This window comes from Dama dama, chromosome X (assembly GCF_033118175.1).
Source record: "Dama dama isolate Ldn47 chromosome X, ASM3311817v1, whole genome shotgun sequence".
NCBI classification, from domain to species: domain Eukaryota; kingdom Metazoa; phylum Chordata; class Mammalia; order Artiodactyla; family Cervidae; genus Dama; species Dama dama.
The window spans coordinates 104,993,086-105,013,857 of NC_083714.1; the positions used below are offsets into that span (position 1 = coordinate 104,993,086).

The window sequence follows — 20,772 nt, forward strand, 5'->3', positions numbered from 1 at the left end:
TGTATATAAGTTTGTTTTTACAATTTTTTAAAGATTTCACATTTAAGCAATATCATATCATATGATATTTGTTTTTCTCAATCTTGTTTAATTCATTGTAAATGGCATTTTTCCTTCTTTTTTATGGCTAAGTAATATTTCATTATATATACTTATACTTGCACCGCATCTTCTTTATCCACTCATCTGTTGGTGGACATGTAGTTTCTTTCCATGTCTAAGCTACTGCATGCAAATAGTGGTGCTATGAATATTGGAGAGCATGTATCTTTTCAAATTATGGTTTTCTCCAGATATATGCCTAGGAGTTGGATTGCAGGATCATATGTTAGCTCTATTTTTAGTTTTTTAAGGAATCTTCATACTGTCCTCCATAGTGGCTGTACCAATTTACGTTTCCACCAACAGTGTAGAAGGGTTTTTCCTCCACATCTTCTCCAGCATTTATTTTTTGTAGACGTTTTGATATTGATCACTTTGGCTGCTGGGAGGTGATACCTCTTTGTAGTTTTGACCTGCATTTCACTAATAGTGACACTGAGCATCTTTTCATGTGCTTTTTAGCCATCTGTATGTCATCTTTGGAGAAATGTCTATTTACATCTTCTACCAATTTTTTGACTGGATTGCTTGTTTTTTGTGATATTGCTCTGTATGACCTGTTTTTATACTTTGCATAATAATCCCTTATGAGTCATTTTGTTTGTGAATATTTTCTCCCACAGACAGATTGTTATTCAGTGACTGTTATTCAGTCACTAAGTCATGTCCAATTCTTTGTGACTTTGTGGACTGTAGTGCATCAGACTTCCTTGTCTTTCACTATCTCCTGAAGTTTGCTTAAACTTATGTCCAACATTTAGAATGGGAGAAAATATTTCCAAATGAAACAACCAAAAATAGAAATCTCCAAACTATACAAACAGCTCATGCATCTCAATATAAAAAAATTCAACAACACAATAAAATAAATGGGTAGAAAATCTAAACAGACATTTCTCCAAAGAGAACATATAGATGGCTAAAAAGCACATGAAAAGATGCTCAACATCTTTCATTATTAGAGGAATGCAAATCAAAACTATGATGAGGTATCATCTCATACTGGTCAAAATGGCCATCATCTAAAAAAAAATCTACAAACAATGCTGGAGAAGGTGTGGAGAAAAGGGCACTTTTCTGCATTATTGGTGGGAATGTATATTGGTACAGCCATTATATAGTTTCTTTTAAAAAATAAAAATAGAACTAACATATGATCTTGCAATCCCATTCCTAGGCATATATCTAAAGAAAACCATAATTTGAAAAGATATATGCACCTCAATGTTCAATGCAACTATATTTACAATAACCAGGATACGGAAGCAGCAACCGAAGTGTCCATCAACAGATGAATGGATAAACAAGATGTGAGATATATATATATATATATATAATATGCATATATAATGGAATATTCAGTTCAGTCAGTTCAGTCGCTCAGCCGTGTCTGACTTTTTGCGACCCCATGAATCACAGCACGCCAGGCTTCCCTGTCCATGACCAACTCCCGGAGTTTACTCAAACTCATGTCCATCGAGTCGGTGATGCCATCTAGCCATCTCATCCTCTGTCGTGCTGAAGTATTGATGCTGAGTGCTGAAGAATTGATGCTTCTGAACTGTGGTGTCGGAGAAGACTGTTAAAAGAGTCCCTTGGATTGCAGGGAGATCCAACCAGTCCATCCTAAAGGAGACCAGTTCTGGGTGTTCATTGGAAGAACTGATGCTGAAGCTGAAACTCCAGTACTTAGGCCACCTCATGTGAAGAGTTAACTCCTTGGAAAAGACCCTGATGCTGGGCGGTATTGGGGGCAGGAGAAGGGGACGACAGAGGATGAGATGGCTGGATGGCATCATCCACTCAATGGATATGAGTTTGAGTATACTCTGCGAGTTGCTAATGGACAGGGAAGCCTGGCATGCTGCAATTCATGGGGTCGCAAAGAGTTGGACACGGCTGAGCGACTGAACTGAATTGAATTGATATTACTGTGGGAATGTTAAATAGCACAGTCACTACAGAAAACAATTTGTTAGTTCCTCTAAAAGCTAAACATTGAATTACATATGACCCAGCAATTCTTTTCTTATTGTTCATGGAGTTTTCAAGGCAAGAATGCTGAAGTGGTTTGCCATTTCCTTCTCCAGTGGACCACGTTTTGTCAGAACTCTCCTCTGTGACCCATCTGTCTTGGGTGGCCCTACATGGCATGGCTCATAGATTCATTAAGTTACACAAAGCTGTGATTCATTTGATCATTTTGGTTAGATTTCTGTGACTGTGGAAGACTCTGATGCTGAGAAACATTGAGGGCAGGAGAAGAAGGGGGTGAAAGAGAATGAGATAGTTGGATGGCATCATCAACTCAATGGACATGAGTCTGAGCAAACTCTGGGAGATAGTGAAGGACAAGGAAGCCTGGTGTACAGCAGTCCATGGGGTTGCAAAAAGTCAGATACGACTAAGGCACTGAATAACAACAGTAGCAATTCTACTTCTATGTATATACCCAAAAGAATTGAAAACAGACTCAAATATACATTTGTATGCTAATGTTAATTGTATTCTTCACAATAGCCAAATGTGGAAACAACCCAAGTAATCATGAATGAATGAATAAATAAATAAAGTGGGCACATACATACAATAGAATCTTATTCAGTCATTAAAAGGAACGGAATTTGATACAAGCCAGTGATACATGGATGAACCTTGAAAACATGCTAAGTGAAACAAGTCAGAAACTAAAGGCCAAGTATTGATTGTATGCTTCCACATACATGAAATATCCAGAATAAGAAAATTCACAAACAGAAAGTAGATTGTGGGCCATCAGGGGCTAGAGGTGGTAGGAGAGTAAAGAATTATTAATTAATGGTTACAGTTTCTATTTGTGATAATGGAAAAGTTTCAGAAATGTTAATAGATAAGTGGCAATTGTTGTACAACACTGAATATAATAATGCCATTGAAGTGCACACTTCAAAATGGTTAAATTGACAAGTGTTATATTATACATATTTTATCATGGTAAAATATGTCCAAAAAAGAGGGGGGAGTGAAAATAACTCTTACTGCTGTGATCTCGTGTAACCATTTGTTTTACCTCCTCTATGCCAGGTACTATTTTAGGTCCTAGGGAAACAGTTGTGAAGAACTGTGAGAAAAAAAGAAAACAGATGACATATAAACAAATAAGGAGTCAGGAAACCTAATTTATAGCCCAACACTGTTATGACTCTGGCACTATGTGGTTTCTGTTTTCCATGACCGCTTCATGAGCTCCTGCCTTGGGCCAGACTGTGGAGACCTAGGTTGTAGAACTATGCTTGGCATATGGTCAAGTTCATGGCAATGAGTAGCTACTCTGCAAGTGGTTTTGCCCCTCTGCTTTCTAGGTGGCCAATTTTACCTTGTATGGGAAGGAACTGAGCTTCAAACTCAAGAGCTGCTTTGGAATAACAGAACTCAGGCCAGACCTGGAGAATTTAGATTTTTCTAACCCTTCACAATATTCCCTTGAGTCTTGGCACCTCACTGCCTTCACCTCTCTTTGAATCAGTTCCTTAAGCCCCTGGACAGCTCCTGACACTGTCCCTTTCCCTGTTTTGTTGTCAAGGCCTGGCTGATTGACTTCAATCATCTCCTAACTTCTTCATCTCATCCATCATGGACTTTGAAAGTCCGGGGCTCCAGCTCCAGGGCTCTGAACACAGACAAAATAATAGTCCAATTCAAGACCCAAATATCAATTGAGTGCTTGGTGTCAAACAAGTAAAACCAAACCAAAGTCACTCATTCCTCAATTTTACAAATATTTAAAGAGCCCCTGCTCTGACCCAGATGTTAGCAGCTTCACTTTGCAACCAGAATAATGGTAATAACCATTTTTTGAGCATGTATTATGTGCTGGACATGTCCCATGGATTAACTCACTGACTTTTCATACAACCCTGTGTATGGGTGGGGGTTATCCCCGTTTTTCAGTAGAGAAGCTGAAGTTCAAAAAGACCTGGCTAAGGTCACTGAGGGGCCTGATGCACCTAAACCATTCCACAAATCATGTATTATCCACACAGCCAGTGCACCATGCATTCTCCAATACCTTATTTTTCAATGTACCTCTACAATCCACAGCACACACTGTTCACTTCACCCACGTTTCTCTTGCATTGTTGTTTTTCAGTTGCTAAGTCCTGTCCAACTCTGTGATCCCATGGACCGAAGTACACCAGGCTTCCCTGTCTTTCACTATTTCCCTCAGCTTGCACAAACACATGTCCATTGAGTTGATGATGCCATCCAACCATTTCATCCTCTGTTGCCCCTTTCTCCTTGTTAGATAAATTAAATAGATAATTTTATTTAGGCTTCGGAAACAAAGCAGAACAGGCCTCTGACCTTACTTCTAACCTGCCTGGACATGGTCCTGACTGTGAGTGCCCTGACTGCCTGCTTTGAGTGCAAGACTTGCAACACCATAGATAAGATAGGGGACAAATCTTGAGATTGTTGAGCTCCTCGAAGGGGTCTGGCACAGCATGCCCTGGACTTCACAACATTCCAAGTTTTACAAGACAAAACAAACAACATTAACATGAATCCAGAGCTGCAACTTGTTCATAGACTGATGACATATTAATTTATGTCCTGGGATTAAAATTATAAGCAGAACACAAACTGCAATTTTTGAAGTCTCACCCACAAAGCGGATGCCCTCCCTGGGACCTTTTCCCAATTGGACTCCAGATGTGCAGTGTCAAGGGACTTCCCAACACTGTTTAAGTCTGGATGTTAGTCAAAACCCATTTTGGTGAGGTATCCTTTGTTATTTCTATTTCTCTTTTCTTTTAATGTTAGTATATTGAAAATAAAACTAGATAATTCTCTAATATTGGCATTATTTATTTGCATATAAATCATGGCATCTGGTCCCATCAATTCATGGGAAATAGATGGGTAAACAGTGGAAACAGTGTCAGACTTTAATTTTTTGGGCTCCAAAATCACTGCAGATGGTGACTGCAGCCATGAAATTAAAAGACGCTTACTCCTTGGAAGGAAAGTTATGGCCAACCTAGATAGCATATTAAAAAGCAGAGACATTACTTTGTCAACAAAGGTCCGTCTAGTCAAGGCTATGGTTTTCCCAGTGGTCATATATGGATGTGAGAGTTGGATTGTGAAGAAAGCGGAGCGCCGAAAAATTGATGCTTTTGAACTGCGGTGTTGGAGAAGACTCTTGAGAGTCCCTTGGACTGCAAGGAGATCCAACCAGTCCATCCTAGAGGAGATCAGTCCTGGGTGTTCATTGGAAGGACTGATGCTGAAGCTGAAACTCCAGTACTTTGACCACCTCATGCGAAGAAATGACTCATTGGAAAAGACCCTGATGCTGGGAAAGATTGGGGGCAGGAGGAGAAGGAGACGACAGAGGATGAGATGGTTGGATGGCATCACCAACTCAATGGACATGAGTTTGAGTAGACTCCGGGAGTTGGTGATGGACAGGGAAGCCTAGCGTGCTGCGATTCATAAGGTCACAAGTAGTCGGACACGGCTGAGCGACTGAACTGAACTGAACTGAATGAGTGGCTTACTTTGTTAACAAATCTTCAACCCGAGGGGCTTCCCTGGTAGCTCAGCTGGTAAAGAATCTGCCTGCAATGCAGGAGACCTGAGTTCAATTCCAGGGTCAGGAAGATCTGCTGGAGAAGGGATAGGCTACCCACACCAGTATTCTGTCCTGGAGAATTCCATGGATTGTGTAGTCCATGGGGTTGCAAAGAGTTGGACATGACTGAGCGACTTTCACTTCACTTCAACCTGAGATAAAAGTGAAAACTTTCTGTAAAACACTCCTCTTGTTCTCAATCTTTCCCAGCTTTAGGGTCCTTCCAGTGAATATTCATGGTTGATTTCCTTTAGGATTGACTGGTTTGATCCTCTTGCAGTCCAGGGGACTCTCAATAGTCTTCCCCCAGCATCACAATTCAAAAGCACCAATTCTTCAGTGCTCAGGCTTCTTTATGGTCCAACTCTCACATCCATACATGAATACTGGAAAAGCCATAGCTTTGACTATATGGACCTTTGTCAGCAAAGTGATGTCTCTGCTTTTTAATACATTGTCTAGGTTTGCTATAGCTTTTCTTCCAAGGAGCAAGCATCTTTTAATTTCATGGCTGCAGTCACTGTCTGCAGTGATTTTGGAGCCCAAGAAAATAGTCTGTCACTGTTCTCATTTCTTCCCTTTCTATTTGACATGAAGTGATGGAACCAGATGCCATGATCTTAGTTTTTTGAATGTTGAGTGTTAAGCCAGCTTTTTTACTCTCCTCTTTCACTTTCATCAAGAGGCTATTTAGTTCCTCTTTGCTTTTTGCCATTAGAGTGGTGTCATTCATATATCTGAGGTTGTTGATATTCCTCCTGGCAATCTTGATATCAGCTTCTGATTCATACAGCCTAACCATTTTCATGATGCACTCTGCATATAATAAGCAGGGTGACAATATACAGCCTCAAAATGGTAATTTCCCAATTTTGAACCAGTCTGTGGTTCCATGTCTGGTTCTAACTTGCTTCTTGATCTGCATACAGGTTTCTTAGGAGATAGGTAAGGTGAACTAGTATACCCATCCTTTAAGAATTGTTACAGTTTGTTATGATCCATACAAAGTCTTTAGCACAGTTAATGAAGTAGAAGTAGATGTCTTTCTGGACTTTCCTTGCTTTCTCTCTCTCAGACATATTGTCTATACCTAGTGTTTGTTGAACACCACACAGAAACTGACATGTAATCCATACACACAAACTTTACAAAGACACTGGTACAACTCTTCTTTTCTGGCACTTTACACATACACATATGCTTGCATAGGCCATGCAAATGATAAGTCCTGCCTCCTTCCAACCCACCCAAGTATGAATGTGTCTCTCAGAAATAGACAATCACTCTGTGTTCTGGCAATAAAACTAGGCAGAGATTCTTCACTTACTCTCCCACACCACCCTCTGAATCGCCTCCCTTCCCAGACCTGGTCTATCTCCATGCCAAGTTGCCTTTATTTTACCCACAAACAGACTCCACTCACAGGCTTATACTGATAGGCCCTGCCCAGGTCACACCCAGGGGCTGCCAACTCCTCTCCTATTTCCTTTGTTTGTCTCCCTGACACTGTGGATTGGGAATCACTTAGCAGAAGGTGAATATGCAGACAAAGCTCTGTCCTAGACCTCAGGGAAGACCAGTCTGGTAGGGTTATGCCCCCTTCTACCTGTTCTTGCATCTTACCCCCACTTTCAGTGTTGGAGTCCTTTCCTTACATCTGCCTTTATAATAGTAGAAGATGAACCACTGAACCGTTTCCTCTGGCTCTTATCTTCCAGATACTTGGCCCAAGGTAAGGAGGAATTAGAGATCAGTGCTCAGATAAAGGAATGGAAGTGAAGTCTTCCCTAGGAGTTGAGGTTTTAGAGTGACAATAAGTCATTGTTCTATAACTACCACTGCCTTCTCCTTTCCTGGAGTTAACCCTCAGTGTCCTATTCTATGGGCTTTAAATAAAAGAATACCAGAGTCTTTCTTCTCAGTTAATATGCCTTTAGGTGACTCTTTCCCTGACTCTCTCTATTTCCCCCATCTGCCCAATAGAAACAAATTGTGAGGTCTACCTTATCACTCTGAGAGGTGGAGAATGCAAAAAGAGCCATATCAGGCCTGGTCTAGACTGGTAGCTTTCTGTGTACTTACATTTTCTCAAGGTTTCCTTTTGAGTCAGCAACCCTGGGGGGTTCTTGTGAATCATTTTAGGCCCAGAACTGACATGTCAAAAGTAGCCTGCTATGTTGTGGTGAGTAAGCTAGCAGACCTTGTGGCCAAATTGCTTTCATTTGACTCCTTACTAGTTATTTGATCTAAGATGTGTTGCTAAATCATTCTGACTTCAGTTACTCTGTCCTAGAAATGGGATTCATGATGGTATCTCTTTCATAGGAGTGTTTTGAGGATTAAATGAAAGGATGCAAAAGTCCCTGATCAGAAGATATTTGTTGAATACATGAATAAACTAAGTGATACAATTTCTATTCTGGCTCAGGATCACAGATCCAATAAATACCAAATATAATACCTGCCACTTACTGTGTGTCCCTCTGTAATGCAAGCTTCATGAGGGCAGAAGCTTTATGTTTGTTTTGTTCCACAATCTTCTAGAGCAGGGCTTGAGAAATACTAAGGGCTTGATAAATATAATATTTCTTGAATGAAAAAAATGAGAAAATGAATGAATACTATATTCCAAGTACTATGTTAGGCATGTGGGACAGAGTTCTAAGACAGACAATACCTATCCTCACAGTTTGCAATCTGGTCATTAAATTGATATGTGCTTAGTCACTCAGTCATGTCAAATTATTTGTGACCCCATAGACTGTAGCCTGCTAGGCTCCTTTTTCCATGGGGATTCTCCAGGCAGGAATACTGGAGTGGATTGCCATGTCCTCCTCCAGGGGATCTTCCCAGCTCAGGGATCGAACCCAAGTCTCTCGCATTGCAGGCACATTCTTTACCAGCTGAGCCACCAAGGAATCACAATAATTGAATCTGGGATAAAGACTGTGAAAGAATAGGGTAGGATTCTGTGACAGTGATACACAAAAGGAATTTCCTAGTATGGGAGGTTAGAGGGAGTCTCCCAGGGCCAGTACCATCTGAACCTGAAGAAGGAGTGAATCAGATGACATGTAAAGAGGAGAATGTGACAATGAGCTTGGATCACTTAAAGATCAGAAAATGGTCAGCATGGCTGCATTGTGGTAAGAAAGGGAGTGAGTAACAGGAAGTAGGATTGGAGAGCCTGGAAGAGGCCAGATTATGTAGGACTTTGTGGCCCATGGTAAAAATTTGTCTTGTGGTCCTCATGTGATGGGAAAACTCTGGAGACTTTTGAGCAGGGTAAAGGCATAATATATGTTTTACAAATATTTTTCTGGATTCCTTGTGGAGAATGAGTTGTAGGGGGCAAGGATGGAAACAAGGAGACCTGTTAGGATTCTAGGGCAGCTGTCCAGGTGAGAGGTGATTGGGACTAAGGTCCGACAGTTGGAAGTAAATGAGGAGAGAGGTAGGTATATTAGGGATATATTCTGACTATATCAAGACTTGCTGATAGACTGGATAATGAGGGATGATAGAGAAAGAGGAGAGAAAAATAACTGAAGTTTCTGACTTGTCACATGGGTATATAGTGATGCCATCTTTCTTTGATAGGAACAGGGTTTGAGGTGGAAGGAAGCAGTTCTGGTTCAGTTGTCTTTGGTTTACGAGCAAGACATCCAAATGGAGATATTAAACATGAGCCTGGAGCCCAAGAGAGAGGCTGGACATCTTTTTTTTTTTTTTTAATCTATTTTAATTGGAGGATAATTACTTTACAATACTGTGATAGTTTTTGCCATACATCAACATGAATAAACCATAGGTATACATGTGCCCCCCCCCTCCTGAACCCCCTCCCATATCCCTTCCCACCGTATCCCTCTAGGTTGTTCCAGAGCACTGGCTTTGAGTGCCTTGCTTCAAGCATGGAACTTGCACTGGTCATCTATTTTACATATGATAATACATATGTTTCAATGCTATTCTCTCAAATCATCTGACCCTCGCCTTCTCCCACTGAGTTCAAAAGTCTGTTCTTTACATCTGTATCTCCTTTGCTGCCCTGCATGTAGGATCGTCAGTATTATGTTTCTAAATTCCATATATATATGTGTGTGTGTGTGTGTGTGTGTGTGTGTGTGTGTGCGTGTGTGTGTTAATATACAGTACTTATCTTTCTCTTTCTGACTTACTTCACTCTGTATAATAGGCTTGAGGTTAACCCATCTCATTAGGACTAACTCAAATGCATTCTGTTTTATAGTTGAGTAATATTCCATTGTGTATATGTACTACAATTTCATTATCCATTCAACTGTCAGTGGACATCTAGGTTGCTTACATATTCTAGCTATTGTAAACAATGCTTTAATGAACATTGGGATACATAGGTCTCTTTCTATTCTGGTTTCTTTGCAGTATATGCCCAGCAGTGGGTTTCCTGTGTCATATGGCATTCTATTCCCAGTTTTTTAAGGAATCTCCACACTGTTCTCCATAGTGGCTGTACCAGTTTGCATTCCCACCAGCAGTGCACCCTCTCCAGCATTTATTACTTGTAGATCTTTTTTTAATTCAACAGTGACAATTTATTTTCTGAAGATTATCATTTTTACAAAACAGAACAAAAAACGGGTATCAAAAACAGCAAAGAGTTTACAGAATTTCTGCCTCAGTTTTCACACAGGCCAGTGCTTATGAAATTGGCATTGAATGTAAACACTAGATATAGTTTGATTTCCCACTTGGTCATAAGCATTCAGGTGGTTTGTTTCAGAGATATTGAATAATAGCTTTTCATAGCACTGGTCAAATTTTTGAGAAACCATTTGGTTTGTCCAACAAAGTAAACACTTTTTGATGTGTGGAATTTTCTTTAAAAAATGCTGAAATAAAATACAGAATATGTATGTGTTTGGATCTGGACCAAATCTTTTGAGGTCCCGTTTACCCTGAAGAACACTGAAGGCATTTATCAGTTCAGTTCAGTTCGGTTGCTCAGCTGTGTCCAACTCTTTGTGACCCCATGAACCGCAGGACAGCAGGCCTCCTTGTCCATCACCAACTCCCAGAGTCCACCCAAACCCATGTCCATTGAGTCGGTGATGCCATCCAACCATCTCATCCTCTGTCATTCCCTTCTCCTCCTGCCCTCAGTCTTTCCCAGCATCAGGGTCTTTTTAAATAAGTCAACTCTTTGCATCAGGTGGCCAAAGTATTGGAGTTCCAGCTTCACATCGGTCCTTCCAATGAACACCCAGGACTGATCTTTAGGATGGACTGGTTGGATCTCCTTGCAGTCCAAGGGACTCTCAAGAGTCTTCTCCAACACCACAGTTCAAAAGCATCAATTCTTTGGTGTTCAGTTTTCTTTATAGTCCAACTCTCACAGCCATACACGATCACTGGAAAAACCATAGCCTTGACTAGATGGACCTTTGTTGGCAAAGTAATGCCTCTGTTTTTCAATACACTGTCTAGTTTGGTCATAACTTTCCTTCCAAGGAGCAAGCATCTTTTAATTTCATGGCTGCAGTCACCATCTGCAGTGATTCTGGAGCCCAGAAAAATAAAGTCAGCCACTGTTTCCACTGTTTTCCCATCTATTTGCCATGAAGTGATGGGGCCAGATGCCATGATTATAGTTTTCTGAATGTTGAGTTTTAAGCCAACTTTTTCACCCTCCTCTTTACTTTCATCAAGAGGCTCTTTAGTTCTTCTTCACTTTCTGCCATAAAGGTGGTGTCATTTGCATATCTGAGGTTATTGATATTTCTCCTGGCAATATTGATTCCAGTTTGTGCTTCATCCAGCCCAGTGTTTCTCATGATGTACTCTGCATCTAAGTTAAATAAGCAGGGTGACAATATACAACCTTGATGTACTCCTTTCCTGATTTGGAACCAGTCTGTTGTTCCATATCCAGTTCTAACTGCTGCTTCCTGACCTGCATACAGGTTTCTCAAGAGGCAGGTCAGGTGGTCTGGTATTCCCATCTCTTTCAGAATTTTCCACAATTTATTGTGATCCACACAGTCAAAGGCTTTGGCATAGTCAATAAAGCAGAAATAGATGTTTTTCTGGAACTTTCTTGCTTTTTCAATGATCCAGCATATGTTGGCAATTTGATCTCTGGTTCCTTTGCCTTTTCTAAAACCAGCTTGAACATCTGGAAGTTTACTGTTCACATATTGCTGAAGCCTGGCTTGGAGAATTTTAAGCATTACTTTACTAGTGTGTGAGATGAGTGCAACTGTGTGATAGTTTGAGCATTCTTTGGCATTGCCTTTCTTTGGGATTGGAATGAAAACTGACATTTTCCAGTCCTGTGGCCGCTTTGTTTTCCAAGTTTGCTGGCATAGTGTGTGCAGCACTTTCACAGGCATAATCTTTCAGGATTTGAAGTAGCTTAACTGGAATTCCATCACCTCCACTAGCCTTGTTCATAGTGATGCTTCCTAAGCCCCACTTGGCTTCGCATTCCAGGATGTCTGGCTCTAGGTGAGTGATCACTCCCTTGTGATTATCTGGGTCGTGAAGATCTTTTTTGTACAGTTCTTCTGTGTATTCTTGCCACCTCTTCTTAATATCTTCTGCTTTTGTTAGGTCCCTACCATTTCTGTCCTTTGTCAAGCTCTATATAGTCAGCAAAAACAAGACCAGGAGCTGACTGTGGCTCAGATCATGAACTCCTTATTGCCAAATTCAGACTGAAATTGAGGAAAGTGGAGAAAACCTCTAGACCATTCAGGTATGACCTAAATCAAATCCCTTATGACTATACAGTGGAAGTGAGAAATAGATTTAAGGGACTAGATCTGATAGACAGAGTGCCTGATGAACTATGGACAGAGGTTCGTGCCATTGTACAGGAAACAGGAATCAAGACCATCCCCAAGAAAAAGAAATGCAAAAAAGCAAAATGGCTGTCTGAGGTGGCCTTACAAATAGCTGTGAAAAGAAGGGAAGTGAAAAGCAAAGGAGAAAAGGAAAGATATAACCATTTCAATACAGAGTTCCAAAGAATAGCAAGGAGGGATAAGCAAGGCTTCCTCAATGATCAGTGCAAAGAAATAGAGGAAAATAATAGAATAGGAAAGACTAGAGATCTCTTCAAGAAAATTAGAGATACCAAGGGAACATTTCTTGCAAAGATGGGCTCAATAAAGAAGGCATTTATAGGATATACTGAATACTAATTATATACCTCATAAAGTCAAAGGCAGCTACTACAATTCTAAAGAAAATATTTCTTCATTCGGAGGCTGCCCAGAGTTTGAACTACATCATAGTTTCTACATCTTTCCTGATTTGGAGTAGTTTCCCAAAAAAGGTCATATTATTGGAAAACAAAATTTGTGCTTATGCCAAATAAGATCTGGCATTTTATAGATACATTTGGGTACAGCAAGAATCCTTGCTCTTTACCCTGGGTGACCACAGAGAAATCAAGAGGCCATGATTAGTGGTGTTGAGAGGAAGACGCATACTTAAAACTCACATAATCTGGAGACAAGCAGAAACAGAGGTGGACTTGGTTGTGGTTTTCAGCCACCATTTGTTCCAGAAACACATTTCATTTAAATAAGGGAAGTTTGATCCAGTATTGCAATGTTAATAGCTACTAGTCTGTCAAACTTTTTTTTTTTTTTTGTAAAGATGTTTTCCTGGCTAGCAATAAGTTAAGAAGCTGGCCTCCGATTCTAATCAAATTTCTCACCATTAGTCAAAAACAAAACAAATAAACAAAAAACCTCCCCCAAACAAACAATAAACAAAAACACCCCACACAAGCCAATAGAAGTTAGCAATTGCACAATTAAAGTTGAGTGAAAATTATGCTATGTACACACTGGTATACCCATCATTGAAATCATTCTGAGATTGTGATACACTTCTGTTGAAACATTTCCTCTGTTTTATGCCAATTTTTATTAAAGGAAAACTGATATGTAATTTTCTTCTTTATAGACATGAAAAGGAAACAAGAAGACAAAGATGAGAGAAACAGATGCTACCCGAATAGCAGCGGCGCCATTTGCTTGTTTTGGTCTTTGTACAAGCAACTCCTACACCATGGGGGAAATTCAGTTTCCACCAGACTACACGGTTTTCCTTGCAGTCAAGACTCACACAGTGGACCCCACTCTTTTTCATGCCACTGCAATAACATAGACTGCTATTGTCAGGGGAGCTTTCAAAGCCTCTATAATTATACTTCATTAAGAGATCCATACCATTCTTATCCAAGGGTTGGGCTGCCTTTTCAATATCATTAGCTTTAAATGAGAGGAGCACCTTCAAGACAATGCTGCCTGCTGGATCCTTCACTGCCTGACTCTTGGTGTTGATGTGGTTGTGGGGAGTGGGTTTCAGAGCTGCCTGTGAGGAAGCTGTCATTTTTCTTTGCTGCAGGAAGGAATCTACCTCGCCCTGGTTGGGCTTGGCCTGCCCATTACCCCTGTCTTCCTCATCTGGGAACTTCTTCTCATCATGCTCATCCAAGTCCACCTATTGGAAGCAGGCTGAGGACACTGTTCTTTGACACCCCATCCGGACCAGTGGTGAAGGCCTCCTCTCGATTCTGCCTCTACCTTAGCAAGCCCAGCCCAGCTGGAATCCACAGATTTGGGCCTCCCTGTTTGTAGACTTCTTGATGATGTCCATTCTGACAGGCATGAGATGATTCCTTACTGCGGTTTTGATTTGCATTTCTCTAGTAATGAGTGATATTGAGCATCTTTTCATGTGTTTATTAGCCATCTGTATGTCTTTGGAGAAAAGTCTGTTTAGGTCTTTTGACCACTTTTTGATTGGGTTGTTTGTTTTTCTGGTATTGAACTTCATGAGCTGCTGTATATTTTGGAGATTAATCCTTTGTCAGTTGTTTCATTTGCTATTACTTTCTCCCATTCTGAGGGTTGTATTTTTACCTTGATTAGAGTTTCCTTCATTGTACTAAAGCTTTTAAGTTTAATTAGATCCCATTTGTTTATTTTTGTTTTTATTTCCATTACTCTGGGAGGTGGGTCATAGAGGATCTTGCTGTGATTTATGTCAGAGAGTGTTCTGTCTGTTTTCCTCTAAGAGTTTTATAGTTTCTGGTCTTACATGTAAGTTTTTAATCCATTTTGAGTTTATTTTTGTGGATGGTGTTAGAAAGTGTTCTAGTTTCATTCTTTTACATGTAGTTGACCAGTTTTCCCAGCACCACTTGTTGAAGGGACTGTCTTTTCTCCATTGTATATTTTTGTCTCCTTTGTCAAAGATAAGGTGTCCATAGGTGTGTGGATTTATCTCTGGACATTTTATTTTGTTCAATTGATCTATATTTCTGCCTTTGTGCCAGCACCATACTGCCTTGATAATTATAGCTTTGTACTGTAGTCTGAAGTCAGGCAGGTTGATTCCTCCAGTTCCATTCTTCTTTCTCAAGATTGCTTTGGCTATTTGGGGTCTTCTGTGTGCTGGGCATCTTTAACAGAATTATAAATCCTGGGTGTGAGGGGGAGCCACGGGGCAGTTGTGAGCAGAGGAGCAATATGAACTAACTTTTGCTTTAACATTATCATTTTGGATCCTGGGTTGAGAACTGATTTTAAGGGCTGACTGTAGGAACCAACTATTGAGAACTGATTGTAAGGGCTGACTGTAAGAACAAACTATAAGTAAGATCAAGAAGGAGGCTATTTCAGTTTTATGGGAAGAAAAGTAATGGTAGCTTAGACAAGGGGAATGGAGGTGAAGACAAGTAGTCAAGTTCAGAATATGTTTTGGAACAAATCAACAGACCTTGATAATAGATTGGATATGATAGGTGAGGGAGATGGAAAAGTTGAAGATGATCCCCAGGTTTTGGATTTGCATGATTTGCAAAAAGTTGTGTTCAATATGGAGCCATAGTCTGAGCTAGAGTCCACTGGGTAAGCATAGGTTTTGGGGAAAGCCATTCACACTGGGGGAACCCAGAGAAGATTCCCCTACAGGGAAAAATGTTCAGTTTCTTGTTTCTTTATTTTTTCTTGCCTATCTGCAACAAGCTTCAAAAGAAGTTCTTACATTCTACATCAAATTCCACTACCAGAGAATCTCTCCTTCATGTTGATGCATAGTATTTTTTGGCCTTTGTTAATAGTACCAATTATACCTGAGAAATCACATCTACTCCTATGACTTCAATTACCATTATTATTCTGAAGACTTTCAATGGTCTATCTATAGCTCTGCATAATTCTCTGAGCTCCAGACCCACATGGCCAACCTTCTACTGGATATCTTCCCCTGGACATCTTACATGCAACACAACCCTGCTATGGACCAAACCAAAGTCTTCATATTGCACCCTGTACATCTGTTCCTCTGCCTCAGTATTCCGTAGGCACATGTGTCCTACTGGATACCCAGAGTTCCCAGACCAAAAAAAACAAAAAACATGTAAGTCATCTTTGATTGAGATGAGTCCCCACATCTCACCCAACACTGAGTCCCACAGAAACTATCATCTTCTGCACAATATAGAATGGTGGCTAAGATTGGGTTCTAATGCTGGCTTTTCTTGGCTTATATCCTGGCTCTGCAACTTACTAGTCACTTAAATTTTCTGTGCCTCAGTGCTTTCACCTGAAAAGTGGCAATGATAACAGTACTTATATCTACTTTATAAGGTTATGAATTAATTAACATAGAGCACTTAGAGCAGTTCCTTCTCACATAGGAAGTATTTAATGCCTGTTGGCTATCTATGATAATGGCTATTACAATGCTTTCTCAAATATCCCTCCTGACTATGACTGCCATAATATAGTCCTCCTTCTTGCCTGAATCACAAGATACTCCTAACTTCACTGAATTTGAACTTAATATATGTACCATGACCCAAGTTTATTAAATATGATTCCTATCCTCTGGAGTCTGGAGAAGCAGGATAGCCTATATGTTCTCTGTTCAACATGGTAGCCACTGGCTTCAAGTGGCTATTAAACTTTAACTTTAGGTTTATTAATATAAAGTTAATAAATATTAAAATAAATATATTTTAATATAACATCAAAAATTAAATTCCTTCTGCTCAATGTTATGTGGCAGCCTGGATGGGAGGGGAGTTTGGGGGAGAATGGATACATGTGTATGTATGGCTGAGTCCCTTAGCCATTCACTCAAAGCTATTACAACATTGTTAACTGGCTCTGTGTGTTAGATGCTCAGTTGTATCCGGCTCTTTGTGACTCCATGGACTGTAATCCTCTAGGTTCCTCTGTCCATGGAATTCTCCAAGCAAGAATATTTCAGTGAGTTGCCATTCCCTTTCCCAGGGGGTCTTCCTGGTCCAGGGATCGAACCTCTGTCTCCTACATTGCAGGCAGATTCTTTACCTTCTGAGCCACCAGGGAAACCTGCTATACCCCAATACAAAATTTAAAAAAAAATTAAATTAAAAAAAATTCCTTAGTAAGAGTAAAAACATTTTAAGTGCTCATCAACTTGAAGTTAGGTTACTTGAAGTCAAGTGCTCATCAACTTGAAGTCAGGTTACTTGAAGTCAAGTGCTCATCAACTTGAAGTCAGGTAATAGGCTACTATTTACATCCTGGACCTGTCATTTCTAGCATTGTAACCTTGGGCAAATCATACAACCTATCAGAGCCTATCTTTTCATCTATTAAATGGGTCTAATAATATTAGTAACTACCTTAAAGGGTTGTTGTAAGGATGAAATGAGTTGATACTTATACAGTGTTCATAATAATGCTTGATAAAGTTATTATTGTAGTTTAGCAGTAGTGATACTACACACACACACACACACACATAAATACACACATCATCTCAGAGTAAAGAAGTATTACAGTTGATGAATCTTAAGGGCTAAGGGTTTAGTCTAGTAGTTGGTTCTGTATAAATTCAGCATGGTGCACTGGAATCATTGTTAAGCTAAGATTCTGGAGAATCCAAGTTTTAGTTCTAGCAGTAGTTTTCACCATGATTATAGAATTTGCTTTCGATATAACCTTGGGCACATTTTTTCCCCCTCACTGGCCTCAGTGGGGTGATTGGAAAGCTCTAGGTGGTATCTCTGCTCTACAAGTTGAAGCAGGCTTAAAGAGAAAGGATCCTGTCTCAGATGGCATAAAGAAGCTAAGATAGATTAAAAATAAATTGGTAGATTGTTGCTGCTGTTGCCATCAGCAGATTAACAGATAAGGAATTTGTGGTACATATACACAATGGAATATTACTCAGCTATTAAAAAGAACACATTTGAGTCAGTTCTAATGAGGTGAATGAAACTGGAGCATATTATACAGAGTGAAGTAAGTCAGAAAGAGAAACACCAATATAGTATATTAACATATATATATATGGAATTTAGAGAGATGGTAATGATGATCCTATATGCAAGGCAGCAAAAGAGACATAGATGTAAAAACAGACTTTTGGACTATGTGGGAGAAGGCAAGGGTGGGATGATTTGAGAGAATAGCATTGAAACATGTATGTTATCATATGTAAAATGGATGACAAGTGCAAGTTCAATGCATGAAGCTGGGCACTCAAAGCCAGTGCTCTGGGACAACCCAGAGGGATAAGGAAGGGAGGGAGGTGGGAGGGGGGTTCAGGATAGGGGACACACGTGCACTGGTGGCTGATTCGTGTTGATGTATGGCAAAAACCACCACAATATTGCAAAGTAATTATCCTCCAATTAAAATAAATTTAAAAAACTTGGTATATTTGAGGGATAGTAATTAAAATCACCATTTATCAAGTGTTAACTCTGCACTGGACACATATATACCATATATTATTTCATTTAATTCCCAGAACAGCCCCATGCATTAGTTTGCATCTTCATTCAGCTAATGAAGAAACTGAGGCTAGAGAAGCAAGGGTTTGGAAAAGCAAAGCCACTGTTCACTTTCAAATAGCCAGTGGTGAGTGATAAGGTAAACATTCAAACTCAGGTCTTCCTGGCACCAAGACCACATTCTGAACCACTCTGTCATACTGCCTAGGAGCTTGAAGCAAGTGAGGGGGGCTGGGGAGGTGGGACAGAGTCACTTCAGTATAACCCATGGGAGAGGAAAAGAAGGGAAATAGAGATCAGTTAAAAGACTGTTGCATTACTGATTGACTCTTCTTTATTTCTTCTCTCTGTGTGTGTGTGTTTTAGTCATGTCTGGCTCTTTGCAACTCCATGGACTGTATAGACTTTAGCCTGCCAGACTTCTCTGTCCATGGAATTCTCCAGGCAAGAATACTGGAGTGGGCTGCCATTTCCTTCTCCAGGGATCTTCCCGACCCAGGGATCAAACCCAGGTCTCCTGCATTCTAGGAAGATTCTTTACTATCTGAACCACCAAGGAATTTCTTCTATGTCCTTGTTAAACATTTCTTGCATTTTCTCATTCCTTGTCTCTAGTCTATTTATCTGTGATTCCATTTTGTTTTCAAGATTTTGGATCATTTTTACTATCATTATTCGAATTCTTTTTCAGGTAGACTCCCTATCTCCTCTGGAGAGGGCGTGGAGAAAAGGGAACCCTCTTACACTGTTGGTGGGAATGCAAACAAGTACAGCCACTATGGAGAACAGTGTGGAGATTCCTTAAAAAAACAGGAAATAGAACTGCCGTACGAAATAGCAATCCCACTGCTGGGCATACACTCCTAGGATATCAGAATTGAAAGAGATACATGTACCCTAATATTAATTGCAGCACTGTTTGCAATAGCCAGGACATGGAAGCAATCTAGATGTCCATCAGCAGATAAATGGATAATGAAGTTGTGGTACATATACATAATGGAATATTATTCAGTTATAAAAAAAGAATACATTAGAGTCAGTTTTAATAAGGTGGATGAAACTGAAGTAAGTAAGCGAAGTAAGTATGTATGTAAAGTAAGCGAAGTAAGTATGCCGACTCCATATACAGAGTGAAATAAGTCAGAAAGAGAAACACCAATACAGTATATTAATGCATATATATGGAATTCAAAAAGACATTAATGACAACCCTATACACGAGACAGAAAAAGAGACACAAATGTAAAGAACAGACTTTTGGACCCTGGGAGAAGGCAAGGGTGGGATGATTTGAGAGAATAGCATTAGAACATGTATATTACCATATGTAAAATAGATGACCAATGCAAGATTGATGTATGATATATGGCACTCAAAGCCAGTGCTCTGGGACAACCAGAGAGATGGGGTGGGGATGGAGGTGGGACGGGGGTTCAGAATGGGGGGACACATGTACACCTGTGGCTGATTCATGTCGATATATGGCAAAAACCATCACAATATTGTAAAGTAATTAGCCTCCAATTATCTAATTAAAATAAATAAATTAATTAAAAAATACTGCTGCATGCAGGTGCGAAGTGATAGGGGACCTGAACTGGTGGAAAAACCCAAGGGATGAAAAAACAAAACAGATGGAGGAAATCCTACTGCCACTATATCACTCTATCATCAATTGTTGAGGGTAAGAACTGTCTTTTCCATCTTTGTATCCCATATAGACACACACACACAGCAAAGCACAACACTTAACACACAAATTTGCTGTCGATTAAATGGATTCAATTCAGTTGAATTCATAAGACATGGTGATTGATTTGATCTAAGAAGAAGACCAAGATGGTTCCAGGTTTATAACTTAAGTCCTAGGAAGAATTCTGAAGTATTTCTCTGTGGAGTAGCAGAGCACTCAGAGCATATATTCTAACTACCTTGCTGCCCTTCTAAGGTCTGTCCTTGGCAGGGCCCCGGCTAGAGTAATGCTCGCCTTCTCTCCCAATCATCTAGCCCTCTGAGCTGGGAAGGAGGCTGTTTCTTCTGAGGTCCTCCCTTCCGCTTTTCCTGGCCTGGGCAGTGAGTCCCTCTTCATAGTATTTGAATCAGAGGAAACAGATAGACTGAGGAAGTGAAGAAAAAACAGGCTGCCTGGGCTCTACAAGCCAATGTAAACACTCAGTGGTTTCCTGTTGTTGCAGCCCAAAGCGTCCCATGACATCATTCCTGTCCTTTCCAGAACACACTGGCTTGGCCCAGTCTG

General features: G+C 40.1%; 1 pseudogene; it reads right to left on the reverse strand.

Annotated features, from left to right (window-relative positions):
- Positions 1-13,809: 13,809 nt before the first annotated feature.
- Positions 13,810-14,260, reverse strand: LOC133052796 (actin-related protein 2/3 complex subunit 5-like; annotated as a pseudogene).
- Positions 14,261-20,772: the final 6,512 nt, after the last annotated feature.